This window comes from Pleurodeles waltl, chromosome 8 (assembly GCF_031143425.1).
Source record: "Pleurodeles waltl isolate 20211129_DDA chromosome 8, aPleWal1.hap1.20221129, whole genome shotgun sequence".
Lineage (NCBI taxonomy): Eukaryota > Metazoa > Chordata > Amphibia > Caudata > Salamandridae > Pleurodeles > Pleurodeles waltl.
The window spans coordinates 452,726,288-452,747,855 of record NC_090447.1 but is presented as its reverse complement, the minus strand read 5'-3'; the positions used below and the strand labels follow the sequence as shown (position 1 = coordinate 452,747,855).

Genomic DNA, 21,568 nt, shown 5'->3' with positions numbered 1-21,568 from the left:
TCTTTACATTATTCTTACTGGCTCCTTTCTATGTGTTCTGGGAGTGTATGTAGTTAATAAATGGTTTTTATACGGTATATAAGATTGTGCGCCACAAAGTAAAGTGGCAGTCTCCTGAGAACATACCTTGTGTACTTCTTGGACAACTGTACTAGCTGCAGCTAATAAAATCTGATCTTTTACGCCTGACAGAGTGTCCCGTGTCTCTGTTAGTTGAGGCAGGTGAATCCAAGGAGATTTCAGGCGTACCCTGCGCCGCCAGGCCCATAAGGTTCTGGTTCTTCAACTGGCGCCCAACGTGGGGCGGCTTCAGCGGTACCGGTTCTGCCTGAAGGTCGTGAGGAACCCCGCAAGAAAATTCTGGAGGAATCGCGAGCCACGTCAAGCGACCCCTGTATGTCGAAGTGGTCCGAAGGTCTTTTTCAGCGCGGTTACTCCTTCCTGACGGCTACTGACGACTGCTGCCCTGACTGCCGCCCTGCCTTGGCCCTTTCTTTGATGATGTATGGTAAAGCGAGACGATAGACGGGCCTCTGTTGGTGTAAGAAGACATCCTTAGTTAAGTATTTGGTGGGTCGCGCCCACAAATTTTGGTCTTTGTTTTGTCCTTAGGTCCTTAGATTTGGCCATTGCAGTGGCCAAAGCCGAGGGGTAAGTGCATTTGTGCTGTGTAAACTGAAAGTTTTACCCCCTTGATGTTTGTGAACAGCCAGTAAAAATCGTGAGATGTCTGGTCTGACTAAGTTTGGAAAACTTTGTTGCTTTGTGTAGGAAGTTGGCTCTGTATGTGCTATTTCAAAGTAAGGAATAGCATGCACAGAGTCCAAGGGTTCCCCTTAGAGGTAAAATAGTGGTAAAAATAGATAATACTAATGCTCTATTTTGTGGTAGTGTGGTCGAGCAGTAGGCTTATCCAAGGAGTAGTGTTAAGCATTTGTTGTACATACACATAGACAATAAATGAGGTACACACACTCAGAGACAAATCCAGCCAATAGGTTTTTATATAGAAAAATATCTTTTCTTAGTTTATTTTAAGAACCACAGGTTCAAATTCTACATGTAATAGCTCATTCGAAAGGTATTGCAGGTAAGTACTTTAGGAACTTCAAATCATCAAAATTGCATGTATACTTTTCAAGTTATTGACAAATAGCTGTTTTAAAAGTGGACACTTAGTGCAATTTTCACAGTTCCTAGGGGAGGTAAGTTTTGATTAGTTTTACCAGGTAAGTAAGACGCTTACAGGGTTCAGTTCTTGGTCCAAGGTAGCCCACCGTTGGGGGTTCAGAGCAACCCCAAAGTCACCACACCAGCAGCTCAGGGCCGGTCAGGTGCAGAGTTCAAAGTGGTGCCCAAAACACATAGGCTAGAATGGAGAGAAGGGGGTGCCCCGGTTCCGGTCTGCTTGCAGGTAAGTACCCGCGTCTTCGGAGGGCAGACCAGGGGGGTTTTGTAGGGCACCGGGGGGGACACAAGTCCACACAGAAATTTCACCCTCAGCGGCGCGGGGGCGGCCGGGTGCAGTGTAGAAACAAGCGTCGGGTTCGCAATGTTAGTCTATGAGAGATCTCGGGATCTCTTCAGCGCTGCAGGCAGGCAAGGGGGGGATTCCTCGGGGAAACCTCCACTTGGGCAAGGGAGAGGGACTCCTGGGGGTCACTTCTCCAGTGAAAGTCCGGTCCTTCAGGTCCTGGGGGCTGCGGGTGCAGGGTCTCTCCCAGGCGTCGGGACTTTAGGTTCAAAGAGTCGCGGTCAGGGGAAGCCTCGGGATTCCCTCTGCAGGCGGCGCTGTGGGGGCTCAGGGGGGACAGGTTTTGGTACTCACAGTATCAGAGTAGTCCTGGGGTCCCTCCTGAGGTGTCGGGTCTCCACCAGCCGAGTCGGGGTCGCCGGGTGCAGTGTTGCAAGTCTCACGCTTCTTGCGGGGAGCTTGCAGGGTTCTTTAAAGCTGCTGGAAACAAAGTTGCAGCTTTTCTTGGAGCAGGTCCGCTGTCCTCGGGAGTTTCTTGTCTTTTCGAAGCAGGGGCAGTCCTCAGAGGGTGTCGAGGTCGCTGGTCCCTTCGGAAGGCATCGCTGGAGCAGGATCTTTGGAAGGCAGGAGACAGGCCGGTGAGTTTCTGGAGCCAAGGCAGTTGTCGTCTTCTGGTCTTCCGCTGCAGGGGTTTTCAGCTGGGCAGTCCTTCTTCTTGTTGCAGGAATCTAATTTTCTAGGGTTCAGGGTAGCCCTTAAATACTAAATTTAAGGGCGTGTTTAGGTCTGGGGGGTTAGTAGCCAATGGCTACTAGCCCTGAGGGTGGGTACACCCTCTTTGTGCCTCCTCCCAAGGGGAGGGGGTCACAATCCTAACCCTATTGGGGGAATCCTCCATCTGCAAGATGGAGGATTTCTAAAAGTTAGAGTCACCTCAGCTCAGGACACCTTAGGGGCTGTCCTGACTGGCCAGTGACTCCTCCTTGTTATTCTCATTATTTTCTCCGGCCTTGCCGCCAAAAGTGGGGCCTGGCCGGAGGGGGCGGGCAACTCCACTAGCTGGAGTGTCCTGCTGGGTTGGCACAAAGGAGGTGAGCCTTTGAGGCTCACCGCCAGGTGTGACAATTCCTGCCTGGGAGAGGTGTTAGCATCTCCACCCAGTGCAGGCTTTGTTACTGGCCTTAGAGTGACAAAGGCACTCTCCCCATGGGGCCAGCAACATGTCTCGGTTTGTGGCAGGCTGCTAAAACTAGTCAGCCTACACAGATAGTCGGTTAAGTTTCAGGGGGCACCTCTAAGGTGCCCTCTGTGGTGTATTTTACAATAAAATGTACACTGGCATCAGTGTGCATTTATTGTGCTGAGAAGTTTGATACCAAACTTCCCAGTTTTCAGTGTAGCCATTATGGTGCTGTGGAGTTCGTGTTTGATAGACTCCCAGGCCATATACTCTTATGGCTACCCTGCACTTACAATGTCTAAGGTTTTGTTTAGACACTGTAGGGGTACCATGCTCATGCACTGGTACCCTCACCTATGGTATAGTGCACCCTGCCTTAGGGCTGTAAGGCCTGCTAGAGGGGTGTCTTACCTATACTGCATAGGCAGTGAGAGGCTGGCATGGCACCCTGAGGGGAGTGCCATGTCGACTTACTCGTTTTGTCCTCACTAGCACACACAAGCTGGTAAGCAGTGTGTCTGTGCTGAGTGAGAGGTCTCCAGGGTGGCATAAGACATGCTGCAGCCCTTAGAGACCTTCCTTGGCATCAGGGCCCTTGGTACTAGAAGTACCAGTTACAAGGGACTTATCTGGATGCCCGGGTCTGCCAATTGTGGATACAAAAGTACAGGTTAGGGAAAGAACACTGGTGCTGGGGCCTGGTTAGCAGGCCTCAGCACACTTTCAATTGTAAACATAGCATCAGCAAAGGCAAAAAGTCAGGGGGCAACCATGCCAAGGAGGCATTTCCTTACACAACCCCCCCCCCAAACGAAAGAGGATGAGACTAACCTTTCCCAAGAGAGTCTTCATTTTCTAAGTGGAAGAACCTGGAAAGGCCATCTGCATTGGCATGAGCAGTCCCAGGTCTGTGTTCCACTATAAAGTCCATTCCCTGTAGGGAGATGGACCACCTCAACAGTTTAGGATTTTCACCTTTCATTTGCATCAGCCATTTGAGAGGTCTGTGGTCAGTTTGAACTAGGAAGTGAGTCCCAAAGAGGTATGGTCTCAGCTTCTTCAGGGACCAGACCACAGCAAAGGCCTCCCTCTCAATGGCACTCCAACGCTGCTCCCTGGGGAGTAACCTCCTGCTAATGAAAGCAACAGGCTGGTCAAGGCCATCATCATTTGTTTGGGACAAAACTGCCCCTATCCCATGTTCAGAGGCATCAGTCTGCACAATGAACTGCTTAGAATAATCTGGAGCTTTGAGAACTGGTGCTGAGCACATTGCCTGTTTCAGGGTGTCAAAGGCCTGTTGGCAGTCCACAGTCCAGTTCACTTTCTTGGGCATTTTCTTGGAGGTGAGCTCAGTGAGGGCTGTCACAATGGATCCATATCCCTTCACAAACCTCCTGTAGTACCCAGTCAAGCCAAGGAATGCCCTGACTTGAGTCTGGGTTTTTGGAGCTACCCAGTCCAGAATAGTCTGGATCTTGGGTTGGAGTGGCTGAACTTGGCCTCCACCTACAAGGTGTCCCAAGTAAACCACAGTTCCCTGCCCTATCTGGCATTTGGATGCCTTGATAGAGAGGCCTGCAGATTGCAGAGCCTTCAAAACCTTCCTCAGGTGGACCAGGTGATCCTGCCAGGTGGAGCTAAAGACAGCAATATCATCAAGATAAGCTGTGCTAAAGGACTCCAAGCCAGCAAGGACTTGATTCACCAACCTTTGGAAGGTGGCAGGGGCATTCTTTAAACCAAAGGGCATAACAGTAAACTGATAATGCCCATCAGGTGTGGAGAATGCTGTCTTTTCTTTTGCTCCAGGTGCCATTTTTATTTGCCAGTACCCTGCTGTCAAGTCAAAGGTACTTAGAAATTTGGCAGCACCTAATTTATCAATGAGCTCATCAGCTCTTGGAATTGGATGAGCATCTGTCTTGGTGACAGAATTGAGCCCTCTGTAGTCCACACAAAACCTCATCTCTTTCTTTCCATCTGTGGTGTGAGGTTTGGGGACTAAGACCACTGGGCTAGCCCAGGGGCTGTCAGAGCGCTCAATGACTCCCAATTCCAGCATCTTGTGGACTTCCACCTTGATGCTTTCCTTAACATGGTCAGACTGTCTAAAGATTTTGTTCTTGACAGGCATGCTGTCTCCTGTGTCCACATCATGGGTACACAGGTGTGTCTGACCAGGGGTTAAGGAGAAGAGTTCAGGAAACTGTTGTAGGACTCTCCTACAATCAGCTTGCTGTTGGCCAGAGAGGGTGTCTGAGTAGATCACTCCATCTACTGTACCATCTTTTGGGTCTGATGACAGAAGATCAGGGAGAGGTTCACTCTCTGCCTCCTGATCCTCATCTGTTACCATCAACAGATTGACATCAGCCCTGTCGTGGAAGAGCTTAAGGCGGTTTACATGGATCACCCTTTTGGGGCTCCTGCTTGTGCCCAGGTCCACCAAGTAGGTGACCTGACTCTTCCTCTCTAGTACTGGGTAAGGGCCACTCCATTTGTCCTGGAGTGCCCTGGGAGCCACAGGCTCCAGAACCCAGACTTTCTGCCCTGGTTGGAACTCAACCAGTGCCATCTTTTGGTCATACCAAAACTTCTGGAGCTGTTGGCTGGCCTCAAGGTTTTTGGTTGCCTTTTCCATGTACTCTGCCATTCTAGAGCGAAGGCCAAGTACATAGTCCACTATGTCCTGTTTAGGCTCATGGAGAGGTCTCTCCCAGCCTTCTTTAACAAGGGCAAGTGGTCCCCTTACAGGATGACCAAACAGAAGTTCAAAGGGTGAGAACCCTACTCCCTTCTGTGGTACCTCCCTGTAAGCGAAAAGCAGACATGGCAGGAGGACATCCCATCTCCTTTTGAGTTTTTCTGGGAGCCCCATGATCATGCCTTTTAATGTCTTGTTGAATCTCTCAACTAAGCCATTAGTTTGTGGATGGTAAGGTGTAGTGAATTTATAAGTCACTCCACACTCATTCCACATGTGCTTTAGGTATGCTGACATGAAGTTGGTACCTCTGTCAGACACCACCTCCTTAGGGAAACCCACTCTGGTAAAGATACCAATGAGGGCCTTGGCTACTGCAGGGGCAGTAGTCGACCTAAGGGGAATAGCTTCAGGATACCTGGTAGCATGATCCACTACTACCAGGATAAACATATTTCCTGAGGCTGTGGGAGGTTCCAGTGGACCAACTATGTCCACACCCACTCTTTCAAAGGGCACCCCCACCACTGGAAGTGGAATGAGGGGGGCCTTTGGGTGCCCACCTGTCTTACCACTGGCTTGACAGGTGGGGCAGGAGAGGCAAAACTCCTTAACCATGTTGGACATATTGGGCCAGTAGAAGTGGTTGACTAACCTCTCCCACGTCTTGGTTTGTCCAAAATGTCCAGCAAGGGGAATGTCATGGGCCAATGTTAGGATGAACTCTCTGAACAGCTGAGGCACTACCACTCTCCTAGTGGCACCAGGTTTGGGGTCTCTGGCCTCAGTGTACAGGAGCCCATCTTCCCAATAGACCCTATGTGTTCCATTTTTCTTGCCTTTGGACTCTTCAGCAGCTTGCTGCCTAAGGCCTTCAAGAGAGGGACAGGTTTCTTGTCCCTTACACAGCTCTTCCCTTGAGGGTCCCCCTGGGCCTAAGAGCTCAACCTGATAAGGTTCAAGTTCCAAAGGCTCAGTTCCCTCAGAGGGCAGAACTTCTTCCTGAGAAGAGAGGTTCCCTTTCTTTTGCTGTGTTGCAGTTGGTTTCCCAACTGACTTTCCTGTTCTCTTGGTAGGCTGGGCCATTTTTCCAGACTCCAGCTCTACTTTTTCACCCTGTGCCTTGCATTGTGCTCTTGTTTTCACACACACCAGTTCAGGGATACCCAGCATGGCTGCATGGGTTTTTAGCTCTACCTCAGCCCATGCTGAGGACTCCAGGTCATTTCCAAGCAGACAGTCCACTGGGATATTTGAGGAGACCACCACCTGTTTCAGGCCATTGACCCCTCCCCATTCTAAAGTAACCATTGCCATGGGATGTACTTTTCTCTGATTGTCAGCGTTGGTGACTGTGTAAGTTTTTCCAGTCAGGTATTGGCCAGGGGAAACCAGTTTCTCTGTCACCATGGTGACACTGGCACCTGTATCCCTCAGGCCCTCTATTCTAGTCCCATTAATTAAGAGTTGCTGTCTGTATTTTTGCATGTTAGGTGGCCAGACAGCTAGTGTGGCTAAATCCACCCCACCCTCAGAAACTAGAGTAGCTTCAGTGTGGACCCTGATTTGCTCTGGGCACACTGTTGATCCCACTTGGAGACTAGCCATACCAGTGTTACCTGGATGGGAGTTTGGAGTGGAACCTTTCTTGGGACAGGCCTTGTCTCCAGTTTGGTGTCCATGCTGTTTACAGCTATGACACCAGGCCTTTTTGGGATCAAAGTTTTTACCCTTGTACCCATTGTTTTGTGAAGAGGCTCTGGGCCCACCCTCCTGTGCAGGTTTTTGGGGGCCTGTAGAAGACTCTTTACTATTTTTAGTTTTGGTTGTCTCATCACCCTTCTGCTGGGGAGTCTTTGTGACCCCTTTCTTTTGGTCACCCCCTGTTGAAGTCTTGGACACCCTTGTCTTGACCCAATGGTCCGCCTTCTTTCCCAATTCTTGGGGAGAAATTGGTCCTAGGTCTACCAGATGCTGATGCAGTTTATCATTGAAACAATTACTTAACAGGTGTTCTTTCACAAATAAATTGTACAGCCCATCATAATTACTTACACCACTGCCTTGAATCCAACCATCTAGTGTTTTCACTGAGTAGTCAACAAAGTCAACCCAGGTCTGGCTCGAGGATTTTTGAGCCCCCCTGAACCTAATCCTGTACTCCTCAGTGGAGAATCCAAAGCCCTCAATCAGGGTACCCTTCATGAGGTCATAAGATTCTGCATCTTGTCCAGAGAGTGTGAGGAGTCTATCCCTACACTTTCCTGTGAACATTTCCCAAAGGAGAGCACCCCAGTGAGATCTGTTCACTTTTCTGGTTACACAAGCCCTCTCAAAAGCTGTGAACCATTTGGTGATGTCATCACCATCTTCATATTTAGTTACAATCCCTTTGGGGATTTTCAACATGTCAGGAGAATCTCTGACCCTATTTATGTTGCTGCCACCATTGATGGGTCCTAGGCCCATCTCTTGTCTTTCCCTCTCTATGGCTAGGATCTGTCTTTCCAAAGCCAATCTTTTGGCCATCCTGGCTAACTGGATGTCCTCTTCACTGGAGTTATCCTCAGTGATTTCAGAGTTGTTGGTCCCTCCTGTGAGGGAACCAGCATCTCTGACTATTATTTGTGGAGTCAGGGCTTGAGAAGCCCTGCTCTCCCTAAGTAGGACTGGAGGGGGGGAATTTCCCTCCAAGTCACTATCTTCATCCTCTGAGTTGCCATCCTCAGAGGGGTTGGCCTTTTCAAACTCTGCCAAAAGCTCCTGGAGCTGTACTTTGGTAGGTTTGGGGCCCATTGCTATTTTCTTTAGTTTACAGAGTGACCTTAGCTCTCTCATCTGTAGATGGAGGTAAGGTGTGGTGTCGAGTTCCACCACATTCACATCTGTGCTAGACATTATGCTTCTAAAAGTTGGAATACTTTTTAAGAAACTAAAACTGGTTCTAGAATCTAATTCAAACTTTTACAAACTTTTAAACTCTAAAAGAAATGCTAAACAGGATCTAACACAGGGCCCTAGCAGGTCTTTTAAGAATTTAGAAAACTTTTCAAATTGCAAAAATCAATTTCTAATGACAATTTTGGAATTTGTCGTGTGATCAGGTATTGGCTGAGTAGTCCAGCAAATGCAAAGTCTTGTACCCCACCGCTGATCCACCAATGTAGGAAGTTGGCTCTGTATGTGCTATTTCAAAGTAAGGAATAGCATGCACAGAGTCCAAGGGTTCCCCTTAGAGGTAAAATAGTGGTAAAAATAGATAATACTAATGCTCTATTTTGTGGTAGTGTGGTCGAGCAGTAGGCTTATCCAAGGAGTAGTGTTAAGCATTTGTTGTACATACACATAGACAATAAATGAGGTACACACACTCAGAGACAAATCCAGCCAATAGGTTTTTATATAGAAAAATATCTTTTCTTAGTTTATTTTAAGAACCACAGGTTCAAATTCTACATGTAATAGCTCATTCGAAAGGTATTGCAGGTAAGTACTTTAGGAACTTCAAATCATCAAAATTGCATGTATACTTTTCAAGTTATTGACAAATAGCTGTTTTAAAAGTGGACACTTAGTGCAATTTTCACAGTTCCTAGGGGAGGTAAGTTTTGATTAGTTTTACCAGGTAAGTAAGACGCTTACAGGGTTCAGTTCTTGGTCCAAGGTAGCCCACCGTTGGGGGTTCAGAGCAACCCCAAAGTCACCACACCAGCAGCTCAGGGCCGGTCAGGTGCAGAGTTCAAAGTGGTGCCCAAAACACATAGGCTAGAATGGAGAGAAGGGGGTGCCCCGGTTCCGGTCTGCTTGCAGGTAAGTACCCGCGTCTTCGGAGGGCAGACCAGGGGGGTTTTGTAGGGCACCGGGGGGGACACAAGTCCACACAGAAATTTCACCCTCAGCGGCGCGGGGGCGGCCGGGTGCAGTGTAGAAACAAGCGTCGGGTTCGCAATGTTAGTCTATGAGAGATCTCGGGATCTCTTCAGCGCTGCAGGCAGGCAAGGGGGGGATTCCTCGGGGAAACCTCCACTTGGGCAAGGGAGAGGGACTCCTGGGGGTCACTTCTCCAGTGAAAGTCCGGTCCTTCAGGTCCTGGGGGCTGCGGGTGCAGGGTCTCTCCCAGGCGTCGGGACTTTAGGTTCAAAGAGTCGCGGTCAGGGGAAGCCTCGGGATTCCCTCTGCAGGCGGCGCTGTGGGGGCTCAGGGGGGACAGGTTTTGGTACTCACAGTATCAGAGTAGTCCTGGGGTCCCTCCTGAGGTGTCGGGTCTCCACCAGCCGAGTCGGGGTCGCCGGGTGCAGTGTTGCAAGTCTCACGCTTCTTGCGGGGAGCTTGCAGGGTTCTTTAAAGCTGCTGGAAACAAAGTTGCAGCTTTTCTTGGAGCAGGTCCGCTGTCCTCGGGAGTTTCTTGTCTTTTCGAAGCAGGGGCAGTCCTCAGAGGGTGTCGAGGTCGCTGGTCCCTTCGGAAGGCGTCGCTGGAGCAGGATCTTTGGAAGGCAGGAGACAGGCCGGTGAGTTTCTGGAGCCAAGGCAGTTGTCGTCTTCTGGTCTTCCGCTGCAGGGGTTTTCAGCTGGGCAGTCCTTCTTCTTGTTGCAGGAATCTAATTTTCTAGGGTTCAGGGTAGCCCTTAAATACTAAATTTAAGGGCGTGTTTAGGTCTGGGGGGTTAGTAGCCAATGGCTACTAGCCCTGAGGGTGGGTACACCCTCTTTGTGCCTCCTCCCAAGGGGAGGGGGTCACAATCCTAACCCTATTGGGGGAATCCTCCATCTGCAAGATGGAGGATTTCTAAAAGTTAGAGTCACCTCAGCTCAGGACACCTTAGGGGCTGTCCTGACTGGCCAGTGACTCCTCCTTGTTATTCTCATTATTTTCTCCGGCCTTGCCGCCAAAAGTGGGGCCTGGCCGGAGGGGGCGGGCAACTCCACTAGCTGGAGTGTCCTGCTGGGTTGGCACAAAGGAGGTGAGCCTTTGAGGCTCACCGCCAGGTGTGACAATTCCTGCCTGGGAGAGGTGTTAGCATCTCCACCCAGTGCAGGCTTTGTTACTGGCCTTAGAGTGACAAAGGCACTCTCCCCATGGGGCCAGCAACATGTCTCGGTTTGTGGCAGGCTGCTAAAACTAGTCAGCCTACACAGATAGTCGGTTAAGTTTCAGGGGGCACCTCTAAGGTGCCCTCTGTGGTGTATTTTACAATAAAATGTACACTGGCATCAGTGTGCATTTATTGTGCTGAGAAGTTTGATACCAAACTTCCCAGTTTTCAGTGTAGCCATTATGGTGCTGTGGAGTTCGTGTTTGATAGACTCCCAGGCCATATACTCTTATGGCTACCCTGCACTTACAATGTCTAAGGTTTTGTTTAGACACTGTAGGGGTACCATGCTCATGCACTGGTACCCTCACCTATGGTATAGTGCACCCTGCCTTAGGGCTGTAAGGCCTGCTAGAGGGGTGTCTTACCTATACTGCATAGGCAGTGAGAGGCTGGCATGGCACCCTGAGGGGAGTGCCATGTCGACTTACTCGTTTTGTCCTCACTAGCACACACAAGCTGGTAAGCAGTGTGTCTGTGCTGAGTGAGAGGTCTCCAGGGTGGCATAAGACATGCTGCAGCCCTTAGAGACCTTCCTTGGCATCAGGGCCCTTGGTACTAGAAGTACCAGTTACAAGGGACTTATCTGGATGCCCGGGTCTGCCAATTGTGGATACAAAAGTACAGGTTAGGGAAAGAACACTGGTGCTGGGGCCTGGTTAGCAGGCCTCAGCACACTTTCAATTGTAAACATAGCATCAGCAAAGGCAAAAAGTCAGGGGGCAACCATGCCAAGGAGGCATTTCCTTACACTTTGGTTGTAATAGGGACTCCCAGCTTGAGGACTCCTGTCCGATTCCTTCGGTTGGAACTCCCACATATGAGCTCTATTCTAAACATGGTGTTGGTCCTATTGCCTTTAATAAGACATGGACCCGATATACAAAGAAAGATGGTGTTTTAAAATGGCCAGAAAATGGTAGTTTCGAAACTGATGTGCTAGATAATTTAGAAGCAACGTTATTTAAAAGAAAAGCCCGGCCGGCAATGTTTGACTCTTTTCGCCTTTGGCGTAAGGAAGCCAAACAGAGAGAAATTAAACAAGCGAAACGAGATAGGAAAACACAGGGAATGACGATTATACAGGCTGCTCAGCAATTCAAAGATGATGAAATAGATAATGCAATGGAAATTTCAGACAGACAGCATCGAATGGCAATAGATAAATGCTATCCGACGTTGCCTATCTCTTCCCTTGATAAGAGAAAAGATTTTGAGGAAGATTCCTTAATGTCCCACTTATTGAAATTGCCTCCGCCCTATGTACAAGGTGCTAATGCACCCCCGATGTTACAGCCTGTTCAGCCGCCAGTTGTGCTTCCGCCTGCTCCAGCTTTTCCACAATTGCCTCCTCAAGTATTGCCTATGCCAGCTTTGCCTTTAACTCCTTTGCCTTCTGCTCCTTTGGCAATTCCTAATGCTCCTTTAGTTAATTCACCTAATACCTTGTCCCCTATCCTTATGTCAAATTCTCCATCTATGCGTAAGCGATTTGCAGATACTGTCTCTGGTCTCTTATCACCTTTCTTTGAAGCTTTAAATGTGTCTCCAGCTTTTTCTCGAAGACAGTCTCGTAGTCAATTCCCAGACTCCGAAGAGCGAGAAAAATTGGACTCACTTGCTTGTAGATGGATCAAGAAGGGTCCCCAATATAGTACGTCTGATATTATGTCCACCTTTCTGCAATGGAATGCACCTACGCAGAGATATGTTTTTAAAGTTATGTGCGATACTCTCGCTAAAGAATGGGAGGATATGAATTTGGGTTCGGTCCCACAGGATCTGTTAGATGTTCAGGCTGACTTTGACAAAGGACTTATTGTGGGTCCTAAGGTTGAAAACGCTGTCAGAACACTTATTTCTTTCAGATCCCTATTGTTCTCACAGACTTTTCCTGATTCTGATCCTTCAGTTAGGACAGCACTGAAAAACTATCCCATGAGAGAGGTTTCTCCAATATGGAAGGAAGAAGTTGCAGCAGCAGGTGCTAATCCAGCTATTCCTGCGCATTTTCAGCGCATATGGATACATGTCCCCTGGAAAAGGTCTGAAGTTTTAGCACTTAAACAGTCACTACCAGATTCACGCAAAAATCCTGCTGGTTACTATAAAGAGTTGTCGCAAACAGTTGATGCATGTACTATGAATCTAGCAGATATTGACATGTTGATGGGAAATGTAGTTCCACAGACAATATGGGCTAAAATTCGTAGAGAGGATCACGCTCAAGAATTAGGCGGAGATTGGAACGCTATTATTGCCGCAGATAGAGGTCAAGTAGGTGGTGCAAAGCCCGACGCTTTGATCTCAGAACTCCCTGGTAGGATTATTACATTAATGAAAACAATGATGCCTGCTTTGAGAGTTAATTGGGATAAGCTAGCAGCATGTAAACAAAAGAAAGATGAAAGTGTTTCCGATTTCTTTACCCGATTCGAGGAGACATTCATTGATCACAGTGGTCAAGATATGGCTACAGAAGGGGGACAGCGATTATTTGTGGATAAGTTCGTATATAACTTGCTTCCTGAACTATCACACAAGCTAAAAGACTCCGAGAGTTCATGGGCAGTTTCTTCTTCCGCCCAGATATTGGCTACTGCACAATATTATGAAAATAGAGACAAAGAAGAAAGGGAAAAACAAGAGAAAAAGACGAAAGAATTAAAAACTAAAGTTCTCTTGCAACAGGCTTATCCTCCTCGTTATGTTCAGCCTCAGTTTCAACAGCCTCCGCAGTTTCAGAGGTTGTATCAAAAGCCTGAACCATTCATTTCAAGACCTTTGCTAGGTCCCAATCAATGTGCTTATTGTAGGGAGGAAGGTCATTTTAAGAACAGTTGTCCGGCATTGTTGCAGCGTAATGGAGCAACATCTGCTTCACGAGGTCGTGGTGGTCCTCAGTCAGCAAATAGAGGTAGAGGTCGAGGTGTGTTAACCCAAGAGCAGCGTTCTTTTGTTCCTCCAAATTCCGGAAATTACTTTGACCAGCAAAATGTTAGGTCTACACAGTATTACAGTGAGGATCAGTATATTGAAGGAGGGAATGAAAGTCTTCATTTTGAATAGGACAGCCATGGACAAAGTAAGGGGGTTACGTCAATTCCAGTGGATCAGAATGGACCTTATGTTAATGTCACTACAATGGGTGTTTCAGAGCCATTTCTTTTAGATACTGGTGCCATGAGAAGCTCTATCATTCATTCTAAACTCCCTGGCGCACCTTTGTCTGGCTTAACGAATGTATCTGTAGGATTTTCTGGCGCCCCTGTTCGCAATCCAGTTTCTTGCCCTTTGCCTGTTTCAATAGGCCCTTATGATTTAGAAGCTCCGCTTCTTCTGACGAATGGTTGTGGTGAAAATCTGTTGGGTTTAGATCTATTAAAAAGAATGCATGCTACGATATATTGTTCACCTTCTGGTGTATACCTCACTCTAGGACAGAAAATGACTAGTCCAATGTACTTATCTAAAGATCAATTCCCACCTGAATTGCTTTCTCTTCCCGAAACGCTTTGGGCTACGGGTCCGAATGACGTTGGTTGTCTTGAGATCCCACCTTATGTTGTTACTCTTAAGCCCAATGCTGAAATGCCACGTATTCCGCAATACAGAATCTCTACTGAAGGTGAGAAAGCACTTCTGGAAATTGTCCATGATTTGATTCAGAAGGGTGTGGTTGAGGAAACGAGAGGAAATACATGTAACAGTCCTGTTCTTCCGGTTCTTAAACGCACTGATCCTTCTCAGCCTCCTGTTTATCGTTTTGTAATTGATCTTCGGGAGGTAAACAAGATTGTCGTACCGCAGTTTCCTGTAGTCCCAGATATCACTGCTCTGTTGACGATGATACCTTCTACAGCGACTTGGTTTTCAGTTATTGATCTAAAGAATGCTTTCTTTAGTATTCCCATCGCCGAAGAGAGTAGAGATATTTTTGGTTTTTCCCTCGGAGGCCGAAGCTTCCGGTTTAAACGCGCACCTCAAGGTTATTGTGAAAGTCCCTCTATTTACAGTCAAGCTCTAAAATGTCATCTTGATGCCTTTTCCTTACCGTCCGGTGCCGCTCTCATTCAGTACATGGATGACTTATTAGTTGCAGCTGATTCAGAGGAGATTTGCAAAAACGTGACCGTTGCACTGTTGCGTCATTTGTTTGATCTGAATCACAAGGTTTCTCCTTCTAAATTACAATATGTCTGTCGCGAGGTGACTTATTTGGGTCATCTCTTGTCAAAGGAGGGACGACGATTGACCCCCGAACGAATTCAGGCAATTGCACAAATGTCAGTGCCATCCACACAAAGAGAGGTACGTGCCTTTTTGGGCATTACTTCTTATTGTAGACAATGGATTCCGAGTTTCTCTTTATTGGCTAAACCGCTGTTGGCGCTAACTTTAAAAGATACGCCTCAGCCTCTTCCGTGGACTGACGAATGTCAGAAGAGTTTTACTGATTTGCGTATTGCTTTGTGTTCTGCTCCTGTATTGGGTACTCCTGATTACAGTAAGCCCTTTACGCTCTATGTCCACGAAAGAGAGGGTTGTGCATTGTCAGTCTTAACGCAGCGTTTTGGAGATCAACAGCGACCATGCGCATATTTCTCAGCTACGTTAGATCCAGTAGCTAAAGCATTGCCTAGTTGTCTTAAGGCGACAGCGGCAGCAGCAATTTCTATTCGACAGTCTGCTGGAGTAGTGCTAGATAATACTCTCATTGTTATGGTGCCACATGCAGTGGATACTTTACTAAATAGGACAAAAACGCAGCATCTTACGAGTGCTCGGTTGTCCGGATATGAGCTGACGCTTTTGGCTAGTCACATACACATCAAACGATGTAATACCCTGAATCCAGCTACTTTGTTGCCTCTTCCAGAAGAGAGAGATGTCTCTGAACAGCATGATTGTTTTCTCCGTACTGAAGAAGAGACTAAGGGTAGAATTGACCTAAAAGACACGCCATTAGTGAATCCAGATGGAACACTATGGGTAGATGGTTCTTGTTTCAAGCTCCCGAATGGAGATACAGTTTCAGCACTACTTTGCATACGATTGTGGAGACAGCACGCATTAGACATAATTCAGCTCAGGCAGCTGAATTGATAGCCTTAACTAGAGCGTGTGTGTTATCCAAAGGAAAAAGAGTAAACGTGTACACTGATAGCCAATACGCTTTTGGTGTAGCGTTTAACTTTGGGCGCTTATGGAAGGAAAGAGGATTCTTTACTTCCCATGGTACTAAGATACAACATGGTCAATTAGTGACTGAACTTCTTGAGTCACTTACAATGCCTACTCAGATAGCGATCGTGAAGTGTAGTGCACACAAAAAGATTGTGGACGATGTTGGTCGAGGAAATGCATTTGCAGATGAGGTAGCGAAAAAGACAGCCAGAGACAACACAAGTCGAATGTATGTTGCAGGTCCCGCAAACTGCGTAAGAGAAAAGGGAATGTGTGAAGATACAGTAGAGAGTGTGAAAACAATTCAAGGAGAGGCTACGGAGAATGAGTTGAGAAAGTGGAAGGAAAGTACAGGAATGTTAGATGAGATGGGATGTTGGGTTGAATTATCAGAACATCAACGTTGGCTGTTACCAGATGCTTATGTACTACCTGTAGTTACTATGGCACATGGTCCAGCTCACCTAAGTGCAAAAGGAATATGTAAACTTCTGGCTCCAGTGTGGCAAAATGAGGGGATCCCAAAGTGTGCAAATAATGTAGTAAAACATTGTATTGTTTGCTTGATGTACAATCCAGGAAAGGGAACCCCAACTCCAGCAGGTCATTTTGCTCCTCCAACATATCCATTTGAGGTGTTGCAGATCGATTATATTCACATGGAACGATGCAACAACCTCAAATATGTTCTGGTGGTAGTATGTGCTTTTTCTAGATGGGTAGAAGCCTACCCTCTGAAGGACAATACTGCTTTATCAACTGCCAAAATACTTTTGAAAGAATTCTTCCCTAGGTTTGGTTTGCCGCGCATTGTCTGGAGTGACAATGGGAGCGAATTTGTGGGTCAAGTCATGCAAAAAGTTTGTGCAGGTCTTGGCATAAAACAGAAGTTCCACGCGGCGAATCACCCACAGTCGGCTGGTTTAGTAGAATGCTACAAAGGAACCTTGAAGCTTAAAATTGCTAAGGTGCAAGCTAGCACAGGACTTAATTGGCCTGATGCTTTACCATTGGCTCTTCTGTCCACCAGAACAGCAGTACACTCTCGTTTGGGGCTTAGCCCTTACGAAGAGATATTTGGTCGCCCAGCTAATGTATGGGGAGTTCCTCGCCCTAAGAAATACTCAGACTTGCCATACCCGATGTTGATTGACTACTTGCATGACCTTACAACTAAATTGCGTGTTCTTCATCAACAGGTTCAGAGTGCTCTACCAGAGGCTTCCACAGACCCAGGTCATTCCATCCGACCAGGTGACTGGGTCTGCACGAAAAATTTCCAACGACAGAGAAATTTGGAGCCCAGATGGAGAGAGCCACGCCTGGTTCTTTTGACCACAAGAACAGCAGTTAAAGTCGAAGGAAAGAAAAACTGGGTGCATGCCGTGCACTGCAAGAAAGTGCCTTTGCCCTTGCCTTTCGATCAGTGGGTCTGTAGAGGCATCAGTGACTCTGAAAGTGAGAAAGTTCCGCAATTTGTACCATTCAGTGATGCGCGTCTAATTGGAACACTTTCTGAGAAAGAGGACGACGACATCCTTCAAGAAGCAATACCATCGCATCGTCGCTTGAACACGACAAATCCAGGAACATTGTTTCAAAACCAGACTGCCTCTGGACAGGAACGCTATAATTTGAGACCAAGACCAAAGAACTTGTAAATTTCTCTCCTATGTAGTACTCTATCCCGGTTGCAGGGTCACGGTAGGAGTCTTAGTTACGACCTGAGTAAGTGGCAATAGGCCTGCAGGACCTCACAGTGTCATAGGACGGTAGATAATCGTGACTACAGTGATTGAGGAAGATTGCCGTGAGCATCCACTTAGAAAGATGGAGGCTACATTAGATAAAAGAGAAAGTAAAAATGTAAAGAATAATTGTAAAGAAATATGTAGTCGTTGTAGTATTGCTCTATGCGTCATTATATTGTCGTGTATTCTTTTGGCATCTGTAAACTGGATCATTATTACTCTGCAGCAAAAAGTTGTCTCTTCTCCTACCTCTACATCTTCTTCTACTATCTCTCCGCACCTATTTCACACTCTTCCCCAGCATGAACTCATCAGAAGAACTGAATACTTTAACAATTCCTTCGTCCAGTTGTTACATCAACATCAGTTAGTGATCAATACAACTGACTGTTGGGTGTGTGGACTCATACCACATACGGTAGAAAAAGGAATGCCATATTTAGTTCTTCCATTCTCCTATGAAGGTTCCGCTTGGGCTTATTTTGTCATTTTCAATAATGCATATCAAAGTAAAATTAAACAACCTGTCAGTTCACATAGTGTTGGTTCAAATTTCAGTCATAGTTTATTGATAAAGGGAATGGTAGCTATGGCTAAAATCATGGAAAAAAGTGAAGCTTCCATAGATGAAAGAAAAGCATATACCAATTGGAACATAACTAATTACATTTCCAGCCTCAATGATAAGGTTAAGCAAGGAAAATCTCCTCCGATACGGGTCATACCCCAACAAGGAAATTTCTGTCTGCAAATAAATGGTAGAACTCCAAACACCAGACAAAGAGAAAGTTTATGTTCCCATACATATGTTTATTCAGCCCTGAATTCACTGCCGTTAGTACCATCTCAAGGTACATACTTCGTTTGCCACGATAGGGCTTATACATGGTTGCCAGCTGATTTCTCTGGTACTTGTTATATAGCCTTTCTTCTTCCCCCTACATACACCGCTCCTGCGAACCATCATAAAAATAGATATGGCAGAGGGATTGTGGATTCGAAAGACACAGCAGGACAAGAGGGAGGAGATTTCCTCAAAGGATTTCTTCCCTTCTGGGGTCCAATGGCCAACAGCAGAAATATAAGGCAATTGGTTCGTGTCGTAGAAACCACCATAGACATCACTGTAGGAGCTTTAAGTAACATTACAGCTGAACTACAGGCTGATCGTCTTATGACCTTGCAGAACCGTGTTGCCTTAGACTTTGTTCTTGCGGACCGTGGTGGAGTATGCAAATTGATCGGATCAAGTTGCTGTATTTTCATACCTAATGACGCTCCGACAGTATACCAAGCTATCTCTAAGTTACACATAATCTCCGAGTCGATTCATCAGGACGAAGGAGATTGGTCCTTTTCAGAGTGGTTTTGGGGATTACTGTCCAAATGGGGTTGGAAGGTATTGACATTCTTTGGAGTAATTTTAGCTTTTATATTCTCTTGTTGTCTTTGTATGCACTGCGGTCCTGCCATCTGCAACCTATGTGCTACTGCATGTATTCCCAAACCCAAGTCACAAAGAGCAGAGAATATCAAAATGATGGTACAGCAACAGCTTGATGACCTCATGGCCATAGACATCGACTCAGATTAACATGAGTTTGTGTATCTTGCCTGAGTTCTGGCAAAAGGAGGGTCTGAGGAAATTCGATTTTTAATACGATCGTATCGACCCGCCATTTTGTGGCCCGCCGCCATTTTATGTTGCCTTCACTCAGGCAGCACAGCGAACGAAGTCCATTCTGCCTTTTCTGCTTATTTTGCAACATGGTGTTCAAAACAGCCTTCTGCCTCTATCTTTACAAGGCTGGTATTAAGGTCTGACCGAGTACACTAATCCCTGTCTGGTTTTCTAATCCTTGTTTCAACTATCTGTAGGCTCACACTATTCTCCGCCGATCTTATCGTCTGGCCTTCGCTGTCCTTTGCTAGTATTCTCTCATTTCACAACTGTCCTCCAAACGCACACAAACTTATCGCACCACATGCAACTTCGTTGTGGATCGGTTAATGAATTAGTTCAAGGGAGGGGTGACAAACACAGCTGGAGGGGAGGCAACCTTAAGTCACTTGATACTTTGTTTTCCAATTCCTTCTATTGGTGCTGTCTTGTTTTCCGACATTTCTATTGGCTCTGTTCTATCTTTACATTATTCTTACTGGCTCCTTTCTATGTGTTCTGGGAGTGTATGTAGTTAATAAATGGTTTTTATACGGTATATAAGATTGTGCGCCACAAAGTAAAGTGGCAGTCTCCTGAGAACATACCTTGTGTACTTCTTGGACAACTGTACTAGCTGCAGCTAATAAAATCTGATCTTTTACGCCTGACAGAGTGTCCCGTGTCTCTGTTAGTTGAGGCAGGTGAATCCAAGGAGATTTCAGGCGTACCCTGCGCCGCCAGGCCCATAAGGTTCTGGTTCTTCAACACCAGTGCATGAGCATGGTACCCCTACAGTGTCTAAACAAAACCTTAGACATTGTAAGTGCAGGGTAGCCATAAGAGTATATGGTCTGGGAGTCTGTTTTGCACGAACTCCACAGCACCATAATGGCTACACTGAAAACTGGGAAGTTTGGTATCAAACTTCTCAGCACAATAAATGCACACTGATGCCAGTGTACATTTTATTGTAAAATACACCACAGAGGGCACCTTAGAGGTGCCCCCTGAAACTTAACCGACTGTCTGTGTAGGCTGACTAGTTCCAGCAGCCTGCCACACTAGAGACATGTTGCTGGCCCCATGGGGAGAGTGCCTTTGTCACTCTGAGGCCAGTAACAAAGCCTGCACTGGGTGGAGATGCTAACACCTCCCCCAGGCAGGAGCTGTGACACCTGGCGGTGAGCCTCAAAGGCTCACCCCTTTGTCACAGCCCAGCAGGGCACTCCAGCTTAGTGGAGTTGCCCGCCCCCTCCGGCCACGGCCCCCACTTTTGGCGGCAAGGCTGGAGGGAACAAAGAAAGCAACAAGGAGGAGTCACTGGCCAGTCAGGACAGCCCCTAAGGTGTCCTGAGCTGAAGTGACTCTAACTTTTAGAAATCCTCCATCTTGCAGATGGAGGATTCCCCCAATAGGGTTAGGATTGTGTCCCCCTCCCCTTGGGAGGAGGCACAAAGAGGGTGTACCCACCCTCAGGGCTAGTAGCCATTGGCTACTAACCCCCCAGACCTAAACACGCCCTTAAATTTAGTATTTAAGGGCTACCCTGAACCCTAGAAAATTAGATTCCTGCAACTACAAGAAGAAGGACTGCCTAGCTGAAAACCCCTGCAGAGGAAGACCAGAAGACGACAACTGCCTTGGCTCCAGAAACTCACCGGCCTGTCTCCTGCCTTCCAAAGATCCTGCTCCAGCGACGCCTTCCAAAGGGACCAGCGACCTCGACATCCTCTGAGGACTGCCCCTGCTTCGAAAAGACAAGAAACTCCCGAGGACAGCGGACCTGCTCCAAGAAAGGCTGCAACTTTGTTTCCAGCAGCTTTGAAAGAACCCTGAAAGCTCCCCGCAAGAAGCGTGAGACTTGCAACACTGCACCCGGCGACCCCGACTCGGCTGGTGGAGATCCAACACCTCAGGAGGGACCCCAGGACTACTCTGATACTGTGAGTACCAAAACCTGTCCCCCCTGAGCCCCCACAGCGCCGCCTGCAGAGGGAATCCCGAGGCTTCCCCTGACCGCGACTCTTTGAATCCAAAGTCCCGACGCCTGGGAGAGACCCTGCACCCGCAGCCCCCAGGACCTGAAGGACCGGACTTTCACTGGAGAAGTGACCCCCAGGAGTCCCTCTCCCTTGCCCAAGTGGAGGTTTCCCCGAGGAATCCCCCCCTTGCCTGCCTGCAGCGCTGAAGAGATCCCGAGATCTCTCATAGACTAACATTGCGAACCCGACGCCTGTTTCTACACTGCACCCGGCCGCCCCCGCGCTGCTGAGGGTGAAATTTCTGTGTGGACTTGTGTCCCCCCCGGTGCCCTACAAAACCCCCCTGGTCTGCCCTCCGAAGACGCGGGTACTTACCTGCAAGCAGACCGGAACCGGGGCACCCCCTTCTCTCCATTCTAGCCTATGTGTTTTGGGCACCACTTTGAACTCTGCACCTGACCGGCCCTGAGCTGCTGGTGTGGTGACTTTGGGGTTGCTCTGAACCCCCAACGGTGGGCTACCTTGGACCAA

The 21,568-nt window shown here is 47.5% G+C and overlaps 1 protein-coding gene across 1 annotated transcript in view; it reads right to left on the bottom strand.

The window, feature by feature from the left end:
- The window catches only part of EIF5B (eukaryotic translation initiation factor 5B), a 675,161-nt gene that overhangs the window by 129,589 nt on the left and 524,004 nt on the right, over positions 1 to 21,568 (bottom strand). The window lies entirely within an intron of this gene.